This window comes from Aethalodelphis obliquidens, unplaced genomic scaffold (genome assembly GCF_003676395.1).
Source record: "Aethalodelphis obliquidens isolate GAN/ISIS:26980383/991018 unplaced genomic scaffold, ASM367639v1 scaffold66, whole genome shotgun sequence".
NCBI classification, from domain to species: Eukaryota; Metazoa; Chordata; class Mammalia; order Artiodactyla; family Delphinidae; genus Aethalodelphis; species Aethalodelphis obliquidens.
Window position 1 is genome coordinate 9201835 of NW_020838010.1, and position 21816 is coordinate 9223650.

At 36.3% G+C, this 21816-nt stretch overlaps 1 long non-coding RNA gene across 1 annotated transcript in view; it reads right to left on the minus strand.

Annotated features, from left to right (window-relative positions):
- Nucleotides 1-12563: 12563 nt before the first annotated feature.
- Nucleotides 12564-21816, minus strand: part of LOC113610988 (uncharacterized) — a 40302-nt gene continuing 31049 nt past the window's right edge. Inside the window, exon 3 of the long non-coding RNA XR_003429315.1 lies at nucleotides 12564-12719. This is a non-coding gene — a long non-coding RNA (uncharacterized LOC113610988). The remainder of the gene's footprint in view (nucleotides 12720-21816) is intronic.

A 21816-nucleotide genomic window follows, 5' to 3' on the forward strand; every position in this document is an offset into this window, starting at 1 on the left:
CGGACTCTCAACCACTGCGCCACCAGGGAAGCCCTAAAATTATTTTTTAAGAGACAGATCTTGTACACACAAATACACACACACACAAACTGAGCATTTTGACTGACTTAGGTCAAATTGATTAAAAATAGATGTAGAAACAGACTAGGCTATACAGGCTTGACTTTTTTCTTTAAGATGGTATTATGGACTAAATTGTATACTGACAAAATTCATATTTTGAAGCCCTAATCCCCAATAATTCAGAATGTGACTGTATTTTGAGATAGGTCCTTTAAGGAGCTAATTAAGTTAAAATGAGGTCATTAGGGTGGGCCATAATCTTTATAGCTGGTGTCTTTATAAGAAGAGATTAGGACATAGACACAGAATAATGACCGTATTAAGATGCAGCGAGAAGGTGCTATGTACAAGCCAAGAAGAGATGCTCAGAAGAAACCAATCCTGATGACACTTGATCTTGGAATTCTTGATCTTCCAGATTTGTGAGAAAATAAATTTCTGTTGTTTAAAATATCACCCAGGGCTTCCCTGGTGGCGCAGTGGTTGAGAGTCCGCCTGCCGATGCAGGGGACACGGGTTCATGCCCCAGTCCGGGAAGATCCCACATGCCGCGGAGTGGCTGGGCCCGTGAGCCATGGCCGCTGAGCCTGTGCGTCTGGAGACCTGTGCTCAGCAACGGGAGAGGCCACAACAGTGAGAGGCCTGCGTGCCTCAAAAAAAATAAAAATAAAAAAAATAAAAAATAAAAAAAATATCACCCAATCAGTTGTATTTTATTATGGCAGCCCCAGCAGATTAATACAGATGGTAAACAAGGAAACTGTAAAAACCACTACAGATCTACATTTTAAACTTTACTTTATAACAACAAGGATGACCCTTGAAAACATGCTAAGTGAAAGAAGTCAGTCACAAAAGACCACATGCTATATGATTCCATTTATACAAAATGTCCAGATTAGGAAAACCTATACAGACAGAAAGAGATTAGTGGTTGCCTAGGCCTGAGGGTCTTGGAGTGAAATTAGAAATAACCACTGATGGCCACAGGGTTTCTTCTGAGAGTGTAGAATATGTCCTAAAATGGATTGTAGTGCTGGGTGTAGATCTCTGTGAACATACTAAACCTACTGAAGCGTACACTTTAAATGGGTGAATTGTAATATGAATTATTTCATGAAAGCCATTTTTAAAAACTCATTTTATACAAATAAAGAGGGAAATCACAAAATTGAAAATACTGAAGTAACCATAGACAGTTGAAGTAAAAAGAATTATTGTACAGTAGTTTACTCAACTCTATACAGATAAATTTGAAAACTTGGGTCAATGGCCTATTTCCTAGGAAAATCTGAATCACCAAAATTAACTCTTCGAAGAGAATGAAAACAAACGAATAACTATGAAAGAAAATGAAAATATTGTCAAAAGCTACCTCCATGTTTTATAAAGCCCAGAAATTTCAGATAAATTCTACCAAATCTTCAAGTACTGAATAACTACGTTATTTCACCTGTTTAATAGCACAGAAAAGAATCCAAATTATCTTTTTCGAATTTCAAAGAAAGCTTGAGCTCAATCTCACTTATGAATATCAATGCAAAAATACTATACAAAATAGAAACAAATAAAATTAGCCCATTGAAAGAATAACACACCAGTGACCAAGTGGGTTTATTTCTAGGAGGAAAATTTTTTTAATGTTAGGAATTCCATCAATATAATTCACTATATTAACAGATCAAGGGAGAAAAATAATATGATCATTTTCATAGATGCTGAAAACGTATTTGACAAAATTCAACATCCATTGCTGATTTAAAATACTCAATAAACTAGGGATAAATATATATTTGTTTAACATTATGGTACTTAAAACAGTTTGATACTGATGCATAAACAGACAGACATAGCAATAAAACAGAATACACTCCAGAAGTAGAGCCAGATATATACAGGACTTTAGGAATAAAACACACATTTCAAATCAGTAGAGGAAATGGCTGTATTTAACAAATGGTGTAGCGACAACTGGCTAGACATACTCTAGATCCCTACCACATTCCTTGTACCAAATTAAACTGCAGATGGAATTAGTTTTTAAGAAACAGAAACATATTAGAAAAAAAATTAGTTGGATACATTTATGACCTTGGGTTAAGAAAGGTCCATTTAAACAAGACACAAAATACAAAAGCCATAGGAAGTTTTTGATATATTTTACTATATTTAAAAATTAAAATTTTCTGCAGGGAAAAACACTTCTTACCTCAAAATAATTCTAAATGGATCAAAGATTTAAACATTTTTTTAAGTTATTAAAAAATAACGTAGGAGTGGGGATTCCCTGGTGGTCCAGTGGTTAAGACTCCATGCTCCCAATGCAGGGGGCCTGGGTTCCATCCCTGGTCAGGGAACTAGATCCTGAATGCCACAACTAAGAGCCTGCATGCTGCAACTGAAAGGTCCCGCGTGTAGTAACTAAAAAAAAAAAAAAAAAACGATTCCGCATGCCACAACAAAGATCTCGCACGCAATAACGAAGATCCTGCGTGCCACAACTAAGACCCAGGGCAACCAAATAATTAAATAAATAAATAATGTGGGAGTTTAAAAAAAAAAATAATCTCAAAGCGGAGAAAAGCCTTTCCAAACAAGGCATAAAATCCAGAAGCCATAAAGAAAATATGGACAAACTTGAATACATAAAAATTTAAAAGGTCTGCATGGAAAAAACACTATAACCAAAGTCAAAAGACAAGCTGGACAATTATTGGCAATTCATATCACAGACCCAGCCCTAGTTTCCTTGATAAAGAGCTCCTACAACTCAAAAAGGAAAAAAACCAATAGAAAAATAGGCAAAGGATATGGACTAAGAGTTAACCAAGAAAAAAAAAAAAGAAATAGTTTTTAGAATGTCAGAATTACTGAAGTTCACTCATAATTAAAGAGATGCACACTTACAATGAGATAACATTTTCTCCTATTAAATTATCAAAGACCCAAAAGTTTGATAACATTATTTTTGATTCAGGTACAGGAAAATACGCAGTCTACATTTCTGATGGGAGTGTAAATTGGTACAATCAGCATAGAGATCAATTTAGCAATATCTATCAAAATTTAAAGTAATTGACAGCAATTTTATTTCAGAGAATTTATCCTGTTATACTCCCACATTTGCAAAATGACATATGTACAGGGGTACTTATTGCAGCACTGATTGCAATAGCAACGGTTGGAAACAACCGAATGTCCATCAAGTAGGGGACAGTTTAAATAAATAAAATATCTATATGATTATACAAGTAATCTCTATAGGATACATGAAAAATGGTAAAAGTGGCTATTTCTGAGGAAGCAAACTGAGGGACTGGGGATCAGTGATTAGAAAGAGATTTACTTTTCATCATACTTTTTAAAATATCCCTTGAGTTTTTTTACCATGTCCATAACTTACCTATTTTTTAGTGAACATGTAGAAATCAGTATGTGCTAAACACTATCAGCTTTCCAAATATTAACTTAGGTGTTTTTCATAACAACCCTATGCAATAGGCACTATTTTTATCTGTATTTCAACAAATGATGAAACCCAGGCACACAGGGTCACATTATGACTTCCGTGGGCCCTGAGCACTTTGGTTGTTGTGGGACACTTCCACCATAAGAAAATTTTGCCAATTATATTTTACAACTGCTTTGGTAAATAAAGACAAATAAAATCCAGCCTGGATTCATTATTATATATTCATTAGTTTTATATTTATTCTTCTTCTGATTTTAAATGAAATTAAACTTAAAACATTTTCATAGACTCCTAAAAGTATAATAGGTCCTAGGCACTGTGTCTCCTGCAGGCACAGAGAAGTTATGTAACTTGCCCAAGGTCACACAGCCAGTATTAGAGCTTGGAATTGAACCCTGGTAGTGTGGCTTCAGAATCTATGCTTTTAATCTGTATGCTAGATAAATAAAGCAAATCACAGGGAGAAAATTATGTAGTTATATATGTGCTGACGTGGAGCTACCTACAAGATAAATTAAGTGAGAAAATCACGGGAGAAAATACTGTACATATTATGCATTTTTTAAAAAAGGAAGCTTTATACACACATACACACACTATTTCTGGAAGAATTTTTTTTAATATCTGGAGAAAGGGGCTGGGGAACTGGAGGTCTGGAGGTCTGGAGGACTTCCTTTTCATTGTATTTCTCTTTGCACTACTGGATTTTTTGTTTGTTTGTTTTTTTACCATGAGCATATATTTACAGATGAGAAAACTGAGACTAAAACAGGTTAAGTAACTTGCCCAAAGTTACATAGGTAGTAAAGAAACCAATAACATATAAGTATGAACAACTATTCTGTCAATTAATAATACATCACCATTCCTAAGTATAGACCTGTCAATGTATTCCTGTCAAATTGCATCATTTTAACCCAGTCGGCCAAGCTCTTTTTGTATCATGATTCTGGATCCACTGCATTCATCTTTATGACGTACTTAAATCTGGCAAGCATGCTTTCTGTTTCCATTCAGGTTGTCGATGAAAATGTTTCACACATGATAGGGCTTAAGTAGAGCCCTGCTGATGAGACTAGGGATCCCTCCAGGATCACATTAATCAATCTCTTTGGGTAATGAGCTACCAATCCTATTGATTGTACTATCATTCCACTCACACCCCCTAATTTCCCCTTGACCATAAGGATAACTGAAGATCCCAATGTTTTCTGCAAATTTTCCATAGCATTCCCTTGTTTGCTAAGCTGCTCTGAAACCACTTGCACAGAAGGTATTTAAAATTAATAAATAATTGGTTTCTTTACTACGTTCTGCAGGTTTCTAAAGTTTACAACCTGGACAATTCCCCAGAATTCAAACAAAAACTGTTTCAGAAGGACTAGGATTTCTAGCCCCCAATGTTTTCATAATGCAATTGAACAGAACATTTTAAAAAGCAGAGATATACAGCCGTTTCCCCAATGGAATCAACCCACTGCCACCCAAAATAGCCCAGACAACTGAACAGAGCAGCTGGGAAAAGGACAGACGTCTCTAGCCCTGGGGAAAAGGAAGCTAAACGCACACCACAGGGAATTTCCGAGGAAGCACTCTCTGTAACAACCCCTTACTTTTCTAGCTACAACACACAAGCTATAGTCTAAGTGTTGGAAGAAGAACATATTTTCTGGTTTCCCCTATAATCACACACTATGGCATTGAATGTTTACATAGGTAACGCTAACTGAACACAACTGCTAAGTTTCTGAAAAGTTTACTGTGAAGCAATAAACAAGGAATTCATTTTTTCATTGACTTGCCCTAGCAAATTGGGAGCCACATTGCCCTGAAAAAAATTTTGTTCTCTGGTTATTTAAGAAAACAATTACAACTTACAAATGCTACAGAATTTTCAATTATATTTTAGAGGAAAATGTGATTAACACTAAAATAATAGATAACATGTTTAACTCTAAATGTCACAGAATAGAATGACTAAAAGTAAAAACATAGTAGAATGTCAGAGATTCTGGTAATAGGATTACTTAGCTAATATTGCCTCACATATCGTTCCACTATGAAAGCTCAGTTGTGAACCATTACTAGTGTTTTCCTGTTTTAGATGTACCATCCCTTTTCAGACCTCTCTTCATCAGATAAAGTCTATACGGCTCGTTAAAGGAATTATTTCGATAGGAGAAGAACAATGCACAAGGTAGGTCTGTTTAGATATATGCAGTTGACTGGCAGCTGGTTAATGTCCACAAAATGATAAGTAACTTGGGCTTCCCTGGTGGCGCAGTGGTTGAGAGTCAACCTGCCGATGCAGGGGATGCGGGTTCGTGCCCCGGTTCAGGAGGATCCCATCATGCCGCGGAGCGGCTGGGCCTGTGAGCCATGGCCGCTGGGCCTGTGCATCCGGAGCCTGTGCTCCGCAACGGGAGAGGCCACAACAGTGAGAGGCCCGCGTACCAAAAAAAAAAGATAAGTAACTTAAATTATGACTATACTATTCCCAACCTAATCGTTTAAAAGGTGGTACTGCTCTCCTATGTTATTTTATCAAAATAGTATTTGTTGAGATTGACAAAATGCAGATCATAGATATTAACTCTTTGTTGTCATTTATCATTCCAGGATAGAGCGATAATAGCTAACTTGCACAGATATTCACTATATACCAGATACTGTGATAAGTGTTTGACATTTATTATCACATTTAAGGTTGACAACAACCCTAAGGTACAAAGCATTGTTATTCACATTTTATAGAAGAAACTGAGGCACAGAGGAGCTAAGGAATTTGACAAAGATGGTATAACCAATAATGGTAGAACCTGATATGAAGTCAGACTAATTTCAGAGCCTGAACTCAACCACTACTGGGAAAGGAATTTGGCATTTCTGTTGATGATAGATGGGGGGGAGTAGATATAATAGCAGCAACTTGGTTTTTTAAAAAATGAGGCTGCTGTTTGTATCTTACTAAATGAATTTCTTGATTTCAGAGTTTCTCTAAATCAATCACCCATGAATGAGAGACACCTACCCACTTAGGCTGGACTCTGTCAAGAGTCTATGTATCCATGAATGGCTTTTAATTAGATTGCAAAGGAATTCCACCCTTCCTCCCTAATATTGCAGCTTTGATGCCTTTAGGATAAGTGACAGAGTGCATTGCTAAGAGAAGGGCTAGGAAGAGAAATGGGAAAGATTTTTTTCCTGAGGCTTGACTGAGGGGTATGGCAGGAAAGGCCTGGAGGTATACTTACTAGCAGCACATTAGTCCAGTGCTCTTAAGACTCAACTCTCTTTTGCATAATAAATTATTAAAAGTTCTCACACAGCTAAGAATAACAATCCTCATTCTATACTATACTCAATAGATCACAACTCTAACTAAATATGTTAATACTCCTAATACTGATATTTCAGATTATTGTTTTACAGTTAAGAAGTCATAATAGTAAATATAGATTCTAAAACAATGATCCTGACTTTTTTGAGTGATGTACTAAAAAGATATAAACTAGCCAAATGAGCTGCATCCTGACCTCCTCCGAATTTACACACAGCTCCCCACCTCACCCTGTCAGTTTCCAAAATAATCTCTCTTTTCTCAAAGTCTCCCTTGAATAACAACTGACTGATTATCACAAAACCATTCCTATATCTTTTCCCCTAAACTATATGCAAATTACCTATTTTTCACACTCACTCCAAAAGAAATAAATTTCCTGTCCACATCCCCAAACATTTACTGCCTTTATGCTGTTTCTCTTCATTTAGGGGTGCTAACAATTACTATTACTTCTAGCATTAGTCATGGTCTTCCAGAGAATAGCAAGGCTAAAATTCATGCTTTACTGCAATTGGTAAATCAGGCAAGTGAAAAACAGCAGAAGCACATAATTTAAATCCTCTTTGGGTTCTTAATCTAAGACTCTGACATTTGAATTAGGATCAGTAATACATGGTTAAAATTAAACCATGAAGCAAGCCTATATAAATTACCATAAAATCTAACTCTATCATCCAAAAACTCATAAATTAAGAATTGAGATTGAAACTCTGCTTTGAATCCTTAGTATTATACCTTAAAACTACAGTACATACCATGCTAAATAGACGTATATTTTGTTTTCATTTATTTTGCCTGTTACTTAGGTTAGTGCCTTTTGATCTAAACTAAAAGCCAGTCATTTGCAGATGACAAGTTATTCCTTTGAAAACATATTTTTCCAATTAATGAAATTCCAGAAAGCATTTTTATGTCATCAAAATCTACACTCCATTTATTCTAAGTAATAGGAATTATATCCTATTTTCTCTTAGTTGTGATTTAAGTCTATACTCTCTTCTTTCCCATCCTCTCCTTTTTCCCTTTGATGCCTGTTTTCTAAGAATCATGGATAAGCTACAATTGCATGAGATTGAAGTATTGTTTATAAACAGAAGAATGACAAATCTATTGCAGGGGAGGCAGAGGGAGGTGCTCTTTGATTCTATGTCCCCAAATTGTGTAAGAATGGCTGCCCCATCGGGGTGGAAGTCAACATTTCCATTTTCTTTCCCATATCACTAGGGCTTTCCTCTTCTCCTGGTTATCCTTCCTCCACTGCTACTTTGCCAAACACTACCTAGTATCTCCTCTTCCACCCAGTCCTAGTCCCATTTTGCCTAAGTGCTGGTTGGCAAATGGAGATGGGAAAAACAAAGTGATGCTACTGAAGAGAAAGGGAGTTGAACATCTTTTTTGTGCCACGCACTGAACCAAACATTTTATACATGGCATCTCACTTAATTCTACAACAGGCCTATAAAACTGGACCTATTATTCTCAATGGAAGATGATGAAATTGAGGCTAAAAGACCTTTTAAAAATGTGCCCAACACTTACACAGCTAGCAAAGGTTAGAAAAAAAAAACAACAGAAATCAAAAAACTTAAGAGAAGGCAAACTCTGCTCACCTTACTCCTTACCACCTCTCTCAAGCCCTCAACCCTACAGCTCAGCTCCATGGGACCATGCATGCCAGTGGCCTCCAGCTCAATATTCTCAGTAGCCTTCAACTGTAACTCTCAACATTACCTTAAATTTAACTCTTAAATGTTACCTACAATAAAGTCAGACATATAGTTTTAGAGACAAATAAAGGGATAGAAAGATCTTTGTGAACTTCCATTTCCAGGAATATGAACTAGCTCTCTTTTAAAAATCTCCTGCTACAAAATAACTAGAAATTCTGTAGGTTTATCTTTAATCTTTTTGATGTGTAACAAAACTCATCCTGCAAGAGAAAAGAGTAAATCTCCAGAGGTCAAAAACAAAGTTGATAGCAGAACAGTAATCAGATGTTAATGCTTCAACAGCCCTGGGTGTTTTTGCACTCATAGGTAACCAACATTCAAAGAGATATTAGCAGACAAATTTTCATAATTTATGAAAGTTAATAATCCTCAAATTCTGAAACCATACACAGGATTTTTTAAAAAAGAAATTCCAAATTGTAAAGGAAAAATTCAAGATTTTTCCTTCCTATCTAGGGATAAAAACCTCAGTTCAGTCTACCTCTCATGTAGGAAAAAACGCAGTTCTTCCCTCCTGCTTCTCCTTTCCTTTACACAGACACCCTACTCACAAAGAACACTTCACTTCTGACACCTCCAGTCACCAAATATGTGGAGGTTTTTCCCCACACTAAGCAATTCTCTATAAAACCAACTGGGTGTCCTATAATTTAATTTGAATCTAACACTATCTACCTGGAGATAGTGTCAGGTCCCATAGGTTAAGGGCTCAGTCCCACAAGACTGCTCCCACCACACTTCAGATGCCAATTATAAGTAGTAAGTCTCCATGTTACCCACAACTTCCGTCCAATTTAGCTAAAATCAGAGGTTCCCATGACCCCCCTCCTCAGGCTTGATTAATTTGCTATAACAATTCACAGAACTTAGGAAAACACTTACTTACATTTACCAGTTTATTAAAGAATATAAAGGCTACAGATGAATAGCCAGATAAAGAGATACATAGGGCAAGGTCTGGGAGGGTCCCAAGTGCAGGAGTTTCTGTCCCTGTGGAATTGGAATGTGTCATCCTCCCTGTATGGATGTGTTCACCAACCTGGAAGTTCCCCGAACCCCCTACTATTGGGGTTTTATGAAGGCTTCCATAAATATTATGGGCATGATCCATGATTAACTCCATTTCCAGGCCCTCTCCCCTCTCTGGAGAATGTGGGGGGAGCTGAAAATCCCAAGATTTTAATCATGGCTTGGCCTTTCTGGTGACCAGCCCCATCCAAGAGCCCACCCAGAACCACCTCAGTAGAACAAAAGACATTCTTCATTGCTCTTATCACTTAGGAATTTACAAGGGTTTTATAAGCCCTGTGCCAGGGATGGGGTCGAAGATAGACAGAGGAAGAGGTGCTCCTAGTGTTTTTATCACTTAGAAAATTGCAAGGGTTTTAGGAGTTCTGTGCCAGGAACCAGAACAGAGACCAATATATATTTTCTATTATCTCACATAAATGTAAACATATTGCTGTCAAGTATCAAAAACAAAAAAAATCTTAAAGCGGCCAGAGAGAAAAGATAGATTATTATAAAAGAATAACAAACTGACAGCAGGCATCTCAAAAGCAACAATAAAAGCCAGAAGAAAATAAATAATATCTTCAAAGTGTTGAGAGAAAATCGTTGTCAACTTGGAATTGTGTAACCAGCAAAGCTATCTATCAACAATAAGAGCAGGGACTTCCCTGGTGGTGCAGTGGTTAGGGATCCATGCTCCTGATGCAGGGGGCCCGGGTTCATTCCCTGGTGGGGGAGCTGGATCCCGCATGCATGCTGCAACTGGGAGTTCACATGCCGCAACTGGGGAGCCTGCCTGCCGCAACTACCACCCAGTGCAACCAAATAAATATTTTTTTAAAAGAGCAAAATAAAAACATTTTCAGACAAATGAAAATTACAAGTTTTACCAAAAGACCTTCACTAAAGGAAATTTCTAATGAATAAACTTAAGAAAGAAGAAAACTGAACCCAAAACAAAGGTCTGATATTAAAGAAGAAATTACTTGTTAGGAAATTAGAAAATATGTGGTCAAAGCCAAACAAGCATTGACTGTATGAAACAATAATAACAATATATAGTTTGGATAAGGTGGAGGTATGATACTGGACAAGTACAACTGCGGGGGTATGGGGTTTCAGTGGAGTTAAAGCATTCTAAAGTTCTTGTTTCAATTTGGAAGAGGGTAGAAATGTTCATTTTATTAGTAAAGAGATTTTGTTTAGTCAAGATGCATGTTAAAAATTCAAGAGTAACAGTAAAAGAAAAAAAATGTTTAAATCTGAATAAATTAGCATCCCAAAAACTACAATGGGTGCAAACACAAAAAAGCCCTAAGAAAAGACTGCTCTCTCTATCTAAAGGACCAGGAAAGGAGCAGGCTAGTAAGACAGAAAAACTTTTAAACAATAACTACCTGCAGCAGCCAAACATCATAGAAAAAATGGCCCTATCCCCACCCCCATTGGCAAAGGGCAAGTGGCAAGCCTAGACTTCTATCCTCTCGCCAGGCTATAACAAAGCTTCACAATACTCTCTCCAGGGTGGTACCAGAGAAGGCTGAGTAGGGTGGCAGGACTTTCATTTCTGGTAGGTGATCATGAGAGAAAGCCCCCAAAAGGTATAAGTAGAGACCATAGGGGGAGCCTGGCAATAACAAAACATGTCTCCTCCTCCTTGCTGGGGTAGTGTCAAGAGGCTTGGCAGAAGGACAGGACTTTCACCACTGCCCAGCGGTAATGAAGCCACTCATTACCCCTACCACGGTGTCATTGGAGACCATGTGGTGAGCAGCTAATGAGGTATGAGTGGGGGCCAGAATTCCCACACCCACCTAGCACTAGCAAGGAGCAAACTCCCCTCCCATGATTGTCAACAGAGGCTAAGTGGGGAACCTAGACTCCTACAACCCACCTGGCAGTAACAAAGCAGTGCCCCTCTTCCCTTGCCAGAGTGGTGTCAGAGAAAGCCATCTAAAAGAGGAAGTTTAAATAAGATAGAGTCTCATAACATAATACCAACAATGTCTAGGTTTCAATAAATAAATAAATAATCTCTCCACATACCAAGAACCAGAAAGCTATCAAGCTGAATTAAAAACAGAATCAATAGATGCCAATAACAAGATGACAGAGATATTAGAATTCTGTAACAAAAAGTTTAAAGCAGCTATTATAAAAAAGATTCTATAAGCAAATATAAACATACTTGAAACAAATGGAAAAAAAAAGAAAACCTTAGCAAAGAAATAGAAGAATAAAAAAGAACCAAATGGAAGGGCTTACCTGGTGGCGCAGTGGTTGAGAATCTGCCTGCCAATGTAGGGGACACGGATTCGAGCCCTGGTCCAGGAAGATCCCACATGCCACGGAGCAACTAAACCCATGCACCACAACTACTGAGTCTGTGCTCTAGGGCCCATGTGCCACAACCACTGAGCCCATGTGCCACAGCTACTGAAGCCCATGTGCCTAGAGCCCGTGCTCTGCCACAAGAGAAGCCACCGCAATGAGAAGCCCACGCACCGCAACAAAGAGTAGCCCCCACTCACCACAACTAGAGAAAGCCCGCACACAGCAACGAAGACCCAACTCAGCCAAAATAAATTTAAAAAAAAAGAACCAAATGGAATATTTGGAATTGAATGCACTATACAGCAGAATGAAGGAGACAGAGGAAAAAATATCAGTGAACTCGAAGATAGAACAATGAAAATTACCCAAATTGAACAAGAGAGAAAATAAATGGAAAAAAAATTAACAGAGCTTCCTAGGACTATAACAAAAGCTATAACATTCATGTCATGAGAATCCCAGGAGAGGAAAAAGATGACAAGGCTGAAAAAGTACTTGAAGAAATAATGGCTGAAAACTTCTCAAATTTGGCAAAAGATATAAACCTACAGATTCAAGAAGTGAACTCCAAACAGAATAAACTCTAAAGAATTTCACACCAGGACACATCATAGTCAAACTTCTGAAAACTAACAACAAACACAAAGTTCTTAAAAGCAGCAAGCGAAACAACACCTTACCTATAAGGAAACACAATTTGAACGACAGTAGATTTCTCATCTGAAGCCATGCAGGCCGAAGGAAGTTGCATGATGTATTTCATAGGCTGAAAGAAAAAAAAAAACAACTGTCAACCTGAATCCTGTATCCAACAAAAATATCCTCCAGGAATGAAGAGGAAATCAAGACATTCTCAGATGAAGGACAGACACTAAGAGAATTTGTCCCCAGCTGCCCTTCCCTAAAGAATGGCTTAAGGAAGTTCTCTAAATGAATAGGAAATGATTTTTTTTAAAGAAATCTTGGAACATCAGAAAGAATATGGTAAGGAAAACTATGGATAAATAGAATTTACTTCTCCTTTGGAGTCTTCTAAATTATGTTGGAGGGTGGGAGCAAAATTATTACCCTGTGTGATGTAGTTTTAAATATATGTAAATACCTAAGACAAATATAGTGTAAATGGGGAAGTGTAAAAGGACATAAAGGGAGATAAAGTCTCTATACTTCACTCGAACTGGTAAAATGAAGACACCAATAGTCTGTAATAAGTTATATGTACATAATATAATACCTAGAACAATGACTAAAAAAGCTACACAAAGAGATACACTCAAAATAGCCATACATAAATTAAGATGGAATTCTAAAAATGTTCAAGTAACTCACAAGAAGGCAGGAAATAAGAAATCAGAAGAAATAAAAAAGAGAGAAAGAAAACAAAAAATAAAATTGCAGAATTAATTCCAAAATAGCAATAATTACATTAAAGTTAAATGGTATAAATATACCAATTAAAAAACAGAGACCTTTGTATGGTGACAGATTGTAACTAAACTTATCATGGTGATTATTTTGTAATATACAGAAATATCGAGTCACTATGTTGCGCACCAGGAACTAACATTGTGTTGCAAGTTAGCTATACTTTAAAAACAAACAAACAACAAACTCATAGAAAAAGAGATCAAATTTGTGGTTACCAGAGGCAGGAGGTGGAGGGAAGGAGAATTGGATGAAGGTGGTCAAGGAGTACAAACTTCCAGTTACATGATAAATAAGTACTAGGGATGCAACATATAACATGATAAATATAATTAGCACTGCTGTGTGTTACATATGTAAGTTGTTAAGAGAGTAAATTCCAAGAGTTCTCATCACAAGGAAAAAAATTTTTTTCTCTTTTATTTTGTATCTATATGAAACAATGGATGTTCACTAAACTTATTTTGGTAATCATTTCATGATGTATGTAAGTCAAATCATTATACTGTACACCTTAAATTTATACAGTGCTGTATGTCAATTATATCTCAATTTAAAAAGACAGGGAAACTGTCAGAGTGAGTTAAGAAACATGACCCAACTATATGCTATTTACAAGAAGCTCATGTTAGCTATAATAACATAATTAGGTTGAAAGTAGAAGGATGGAAAAAGTTATATCATACAAACATTAATCAAAAGAAAGCAAGAGTGGCTATATTAATATCAGAATATATATAAAGAAAATATCTATGCTAATATACATTAGCAATATATACATTATATATAATAGACAATTTTATTATTTACATATTATATATTAAATTAAATATATACCAATATATAAATAAATAATAATAATACATATATAGACAGAGTGAAACATAAAATAGATTTCAGATCCAAAATATTTAACTGAAACAGAGGATATTGTATAATGATAAAAGGGCCAATCCATCAAGATACAGCATTCCTAAATGTGGATGCACCAAACAATAGAGCTGCAAAACATGTGAAGCAAAAACTTATTAAACTAAAAGCAGAAATAGACAAATCTACAATTATAGTTGGAAATTTCAACACCCCTCTCTCAGTGATTGATAGAACAACTAGACAGAAAATCAGCAAGGATATAGAAGAACTCAACAACACCGTCAACCAATTGGATCTAATCAACATCCATAGAACATTCCACCCAACAGCAGGATGCACAATTTCTTCATATACCCATGGAACATATATCAAGATAGGCCCTATCCCAGGCCATGAAACAAACCTTAACAAATTTAAAAGAACTGAAATCACAGAGTATGCTATCCAACTGCAGTGGAATCAAACTAGAAATAAGTAATAGAACAATAACAAGAAAATCTGCAAACACTTGGAAACTAAGCAACATACTTCTAAACAATTCATGGATCAGAGGGGAAGTTTCAAGGGAAATTTAAAAATATATTGATGTTGAGGGACTTCCCTTGTGGTCCAGTGGTTAAGACTCCGTGCTCCCAGTGCAGGGGGCCTGGGTTCGATCTCTGGTCAGGGAACTAGATCCCACATGCCACAAATAAAGATCCTGCGTGCTGCAACTAAAAGATCCTGCATGCCGCAACTAAAGATCCTGCATGCCACGGTGAAGATCAAAGATCATGCATGCCATGACTAAGACCCAGCGCAGCCAAATAAATAATAAATATTTTTAAAAAATAAAGAAAGGATTGTTGTAAATATATATATATATATGTTGAAATGAATGAAAATGAAAACACAACATATCAAAATCTGTGGGACACAGCTAAAGCAGTGCTGAGAGGGAAATTTTTAGCACTAATTGCATATAATAATGGAAAAGGAAAAGTCTGAAATCAGTAACCCAAGTTCCCACCTCAAGGACCTAGCAAAAGAAGGACAAAATAAATCCAAAGCAAGTAGAAGGAAAGAAATAATAAAGATAAGAGCAGAAAGCAATGAAATGAAAACAGAAAAACAATAGAAAAAAAATCAATGAAACAAAGAGCTGGTTTTTTAGAAAGATCAAAAAAATTGGCAAACCTCTAGTAAGACTGACAAAAAAAGAGAAGACACGTATTATATTACATACCCTACAGACATCAAAAGGATAACAAGGAAATATTATGAACCATTCTACACACAAATTTGTTAATTTAGGTGAAATGAACCAATTCTTCCAAAAACAAAAATTAACACCATTCATCCAATATGAAGTAGATCATTTGAATAACCCTATTACTATAAGGAAACTTCATTGGCAATTAGAAGACTTCAATTTAAAAAAAAGGAAATCTGCAGGTCCAGATGGTTTCACTAGACTATTCTACCAAACACAAGGAAGAATTAACACCAATTCTACAGAATCTCTTCCAGAAAAAAGAGAAAGGGGCATTGCCCAAATCATATTTCCCTAATACAAAAACTATATATAGTACAAAAAGAGAAAATTATAGGCCAATATTCTTATTACTATAGATGCAAAAATTCTAAAAAATGTTAGCAAATAGAATTCAATAATATACAGAAAGAATTATAGAATTCAATAATATACAGAAAGAATTATACAGTGTGAACAAGCAGAATTTATTCCAGGAGTGCAATGCTAACTCAGTATTTGAAAATCAAGCAATGTAATCCTCCGTACAAACAAGTTAAAGAAGAAAAATCACATGATCATATCAATAGATGCAGAAAAAGAATTTGACAAAATCCAACACCCATTCATGAAAAAAAATCTCAGAAAAAATAAGAATATAGGGGGACTTCCTCAACTTGATAAAGAAATCTACAAAAACCCTATGGCTGACATCATACTTAATGGTGAGAAACTAGACGTTTTCCTCCTAAGGTCAGGAACAAGGCAAGGATATCTGCTCTTAACCACTCTTATTCATCATGGTGCTGGAAATTCTAGCCAGTGAAATAAGGCAAAAACGGAAATAAAAGGCAGACAGAGGGCTTCCCTGGTGGTGCAGTGGTTGAGAGTCCGCCTGCCGATGCAGGGCACATGGGTTCGTGCCCCGGTCTGGGAAGATCCCACATGCCGCGGAGCGGCTGGGCCCGTGAGCCATGGCCGCTGAACCTGCGCGTCCGGAGCCTGTGCTCCGCAACGGGAGAGGCCACAACAGTGAGAGGCCCGCGTACCGCAAAAAAAAAAAAAAAAAAAAGGCAGACAGATAGGAAAGGAGGAAATAAAACTGTCCCTATTTGTAGACACGATTGTCTACGTAGAAAATCCCAAGGAATCTACCAAAGAACTCTTAGGACAAATAAATGAGCTCAGCAAAGTTTCAGTATACAAGATAAATACATAGAAATCTACTGAATTTCTATATAATAGTAATGAACACATGGACACAAAATTCAAATACAATACCATTTACAATCGCTCAAAAAATAATTAAATGATTAGGTATAATTCTAACAAAACACGTACAGGACTTGCATGCTGAAAATTACAAAATGCTGATAAAATAAATCAAAGATCTAAACAAAACTTCATGGATTGGAAGACTCAACATAGTAAAGAAGTCAATTCTCTTCCAAATTGATATACAGATTTAATGCAATTCCTATCAAAATCTAAGCAGGATTTCTTATAGATATAAACAAGATTATTCCATAGGGCTTCCCTGATGGCGCAGTGGTTGAGAGTCCGCCTGCCGATGCAGGGGACACGGGTTCGTGCCCCGGTCCGGGAAGATCCCACATGCCGCAGAGCGGCTGGGCCCGTGAGCCACGGCCGCTGAGCCTGCACGTCCAGAGCCTGTGCTCCGCAACGGGAGAGGCCACAACAGTGAGAGGCCCACGTACCGAAAAAAAAAAAAAAATTATTCCATAAATTATATAGAAAAACAAAGTAACTAGAATAGCTAAAACAATTCTGAACAAGAATAAAGTGGGAAGAATCAGTCTACATGATTTCAAAGCTTATTATAAAACTATAGTAATCAGGACTGTGTGATATTGGTGGAGGGACAGACACATAGATCAGTGAAATGAAATCGAGAACCCAGAATTAGACTCACTCAAATACGCCCAACTGATTTTTGACAAAGGTGCAAAAGCAATCCAATAAAAGAAAGATAGCCTTTTCAACAAATGACACTGGAGCAATTGGTCATCCGTCAGCAAAAATGAAACTCAATCTAAGTCTCATGATTTATACAAATATTAACTCAAAATGGATCAGGGATTTAAATGTAAAACTATAAAACTTTTAGAAAAAACACATAGGAGAAAATCTTTGGGATCTGGAGTAGGCAAAGAGATTTGACACTAAAAGCAGGATTCATAAAAGGAAAAATTGATAAGTTGGGCTTCACCAAAACGAAAAACTTTTGCTCTGTGAAAGATACAATTAAGACCATGAAAAGACAAGCTACAGAATGGGAGAAAATATTTGCAAACCACAATATGCCAAAGGACTAATATTCAGAATGTATATTTAAAAAAAAAAAAAAACTCTGAAAACACACACACACACACAAAAAAATCCGTTAGAAAAATGGGCAAAAGACACTGAAGAGACATTTCACCAAAGAGGATATACCTATGACAAAGAAGTACATGAAAATATGTTTAAAATCATTAGCCACTAGGGAGATGGAAATCAAAAGGGTGAGATATTACTGCTATCAGAAGGATGAAAATAAATAATAATGACAACACCCAAATACCAGCAAGGATGTAAAGAAACTATCATTTGGACATTGCTGGTGGGGAAAATGGCACAGCCACTCTGTAAAACACTTTGGTAATTTCTTAAAAAACTAAAAATGCAAGCATTATATGACTCAGCAGTTGCACTCCTGGGCATCTATCCCAGAGAAATGAAAACTTATGTTCACACAAAAACCTATACAAGAATGTTTATAGCAGTTTTATTCATAATAGTAAAAAACTGGAAATAACCCAGATGTCCTTCAATAGGTGGATAGTTAAACTGTGTTACATTCATACTATGGAATGATACTCAGCAGCAAAATGGAACGAATGGCACCTCACATCCATTAGGATGGCTACTATAAAAAAAAAAACAGAAGTGTTGGTGAGGATGTGGAGAAATCGGAACCATAGTACAATGTTTATGGTATTGTAAAATGGTGCAACCACTATGGAGAACAATATGGAAGTTCCTCAAAAATTTAAAACTAGAACTACCAAATGATCTAGCAATCTCACTTTGGATATATATCCAAAAGAATTGAAAGCAGGGTCTGAAAGAGATATTTTCACACCCACATTCATAGCAGCAGATGGAAGCAACCCAAATGTCCATCGATGGACAAATGAATAAACAAAATGTGATATATACATACAATGGCATATTATTCAGCCTTTAAAAAAAAAAGGAAGGAAATCGTGGCACATGCTACAACATGGAAGAAGCTTAAGGACACTATGATAAATAAAATTAGCCAGTTACAAAAGACAAATACTCTATGACTCCACTTATATGAGGTATCTAAAGTAGTCAAATTCACTGAAACAGAAAGTAGGACGGTGGTTAACCAGGGGCTTGTAGGGAGGAGGGAATGGGGAGTCGTCGTTTAATGGGTATAGAGTTTCAGTTTCGCAAGACAAAAAGAGTTCTGGAGATTGGTTGCACAATGTGAATGTACTTAACAAGGCTGAACTGTACACATTACACTGGTTAAGGTGGTAAATTTTTGTTATGTATATTTTACCACAATTAAATTTTTTTTAAAAGACTTTCATCATATAACTTTAAACTTGTGTCTCATTTCCAATACCTGCCTACCTAATATACTACAAATCCTTATTTTATATAAACCCAGCAATTATTCTGAACAAAAATATTGCACAATATTGTCCATGTTAAGAAAAAGCATTTTGTTAAATGTATACATTTTAAATATACCACAATTTTTAACCCTTGCTTGGCATTTATTTTCTATTATATCCTGAAGATTAAAACTGGCCTTGTTTCTCCTCTTCAAACACCTCTTTTTCAACCACCTTTCCCTTTCCCCAAACTATGTTCTAATAACTATGTTCTAATTCTTCACCTGTCTATTGCCCCCATCCCGCTTCTTTGTATAGAATCCTCACCCTAGGGATCCTCAACTCAGGACCCTGTCATTTCTGTCTCCCATCCCTACTCAGCCTGCATTCATCTGATTGAGCCAGAACTGAAGACCAGGGAAGCCACTAGCTGCTTGGACGTGGGGAATTTCCCGTCCTGCTTGTCAGGAACTGGCATGGAATGCTCTAGAACTGGGGTAAGGAGTGCTGAGTTAGAAGGTAGCAAGACTCAGAACAGACTTTTGTATGAGGCTGAAGTCAAAGCTTAGGAACTACCTCCAAAGTGAGGAGGAAAAAGTTGATGATAGAGTTGGCTAAAGCTCTCAGTAAACATTGGTGGGACAGGTCCCTTTGTCTGAAACAGAATCACAGTTACTGTTAGGAAACCACATAGCCCACAAATAAAGGGACAATTGGTTGGGTCAATGCTGTACCCCTAATAAACATGAGTCCTTAGTAGAGGTCAGGATGGATAGAAATGGATTCCAAATATACACTTAGATAACTATTAGCTTTACAAAGCAGAGGCTGGACCAGAGAAGCCTGATCTGAATCCCATCGAAGCATGTCACTCCAAATTGTTCTGCAGCTGGTAGGAAAAGACACAGCCATAGTTTCATGGGTGTCCCTGGCCAATTACATCCAGAACCAGCTCCCCATCTCTTTGTGATCACAAGGCTAGCTTCAAGGGAGTACAACTTGTGTGGTCACACAGGGCCCCCACTCAGAAGGGGCTTGATTTAATGCTACACTACTGCCATCTTGAAATTCTTAATAATTTTATCTTTGAATTTATGTTTTGTAAGTGTAGTTCAATGGGACAATAGATCATGCTCATAAGCAGAGTAGGTATGTGGGATAAAGAAAAAAAGCTTTACATTTTAGTACCTTTAACAGCAATTTTTTCCTTGCTTTTGAAAAAAGCATTTTCATTCTGCAATGGGCCTAGCCAATCAGGCAGCCAGTCCCCCATGACCACATTTTCCCTGCAAGACACACCAACTGCCTCAAATCTGCCAACCAGATTCTCTAGCTCTCCTTCAAGGAACCTGGAACTTTATGGTACTTTGTGCTTTTTTTCCCCTTAAATTCACAAAATATATTTATTAGAGGAAAATTAGAAAATATGTTAATCAAAAAGAAAAATATATAAAAATCATTGCTAATCCCAAGATCCAGAGATAACCACTCTCAATATTTTGGTATATATCCTGTTTATATGCACATGTACTCATTTTTATAAAAACAAATGTTAAGTCACAAGATTTAGTAATCTGCTCTTTTACAATATTAATATATTAAAAACATTTTTATGCCACTAAATATATACATATTTATTTTCAAAAGGAAATAAATGTCAATTTTTCTAATTATAAAAATAATATTAGCTCATTGGGAGAAAACATCAGGCAACAGAGAAATGTATAAATAAGAGTGAAATTTCTACTTAATCTCACCATCCATAGATAATCACTGCTAACAATTTGCTGCAGATACTTTGAGACTTCCTTCTGTGTGTGTGTGTGTGTGTGTGTGTGTGCGTGTGCACACATGTGTGTGAGTAAATACACACATATAAGTTTTATATTAAATACACATATTTAAACAAATATGGGATCACACTGTGTATAGTCATATAGTCTTTTTTATTTTCCTATAGAATATGGATATATTTCTATGTGAATATAGATCACTATATACTTTTACATAAATGAGATTATCCTATATATAATACTCTTCATCCTGATTTTATCTCCTAACAATATGACTTAGATGTCTTTCCCATTCCAATACATACAGACTTCTCTTATTCTTTGTAATGACTGAAGAGTTATTAAACTAAGAGTTGTTAACACTCATTGTATAGATTTATTATAATGTAACCATTCCTCAGATGATTAAACATTCAGCTTGTTTCCAGTTTTTCAATTTTTAAAACAATACTATGATGAACATTCGGTTACATATATGTGTGTATATGAGTGTGTATGTTTGGACCCGTCCAATTATTTCTTCAGAATAAACTACTAGATGTGTAATGGCTGGATTAAAGGATATTAACATAAAATTTATACTTTACAGTTCATATTGAGCAACTATGTGTAGCCTCTTTATTTTTTTCTTCTTTTTCTTCTTTATTTTTTTCTTTCTAAAGTTTCTTTAAACCCCTATCCCTCTGGATGATACAGGAGGCATACAGACATAAACTTGCCAATTAAAGATATCCTTAATTCTTCAAGTTTAAAAAATAATATTTTTCTATTTCAAATAATCTCCTTTGGTTAAATGCCCAGACTTTCAAGGTTTCTCTCCCTTCTCCTTCCCAAGATGTCTTCATGGCAATTGAGTGTGGGATCCTGGCCGCTGGCTGTCCTTTGAGT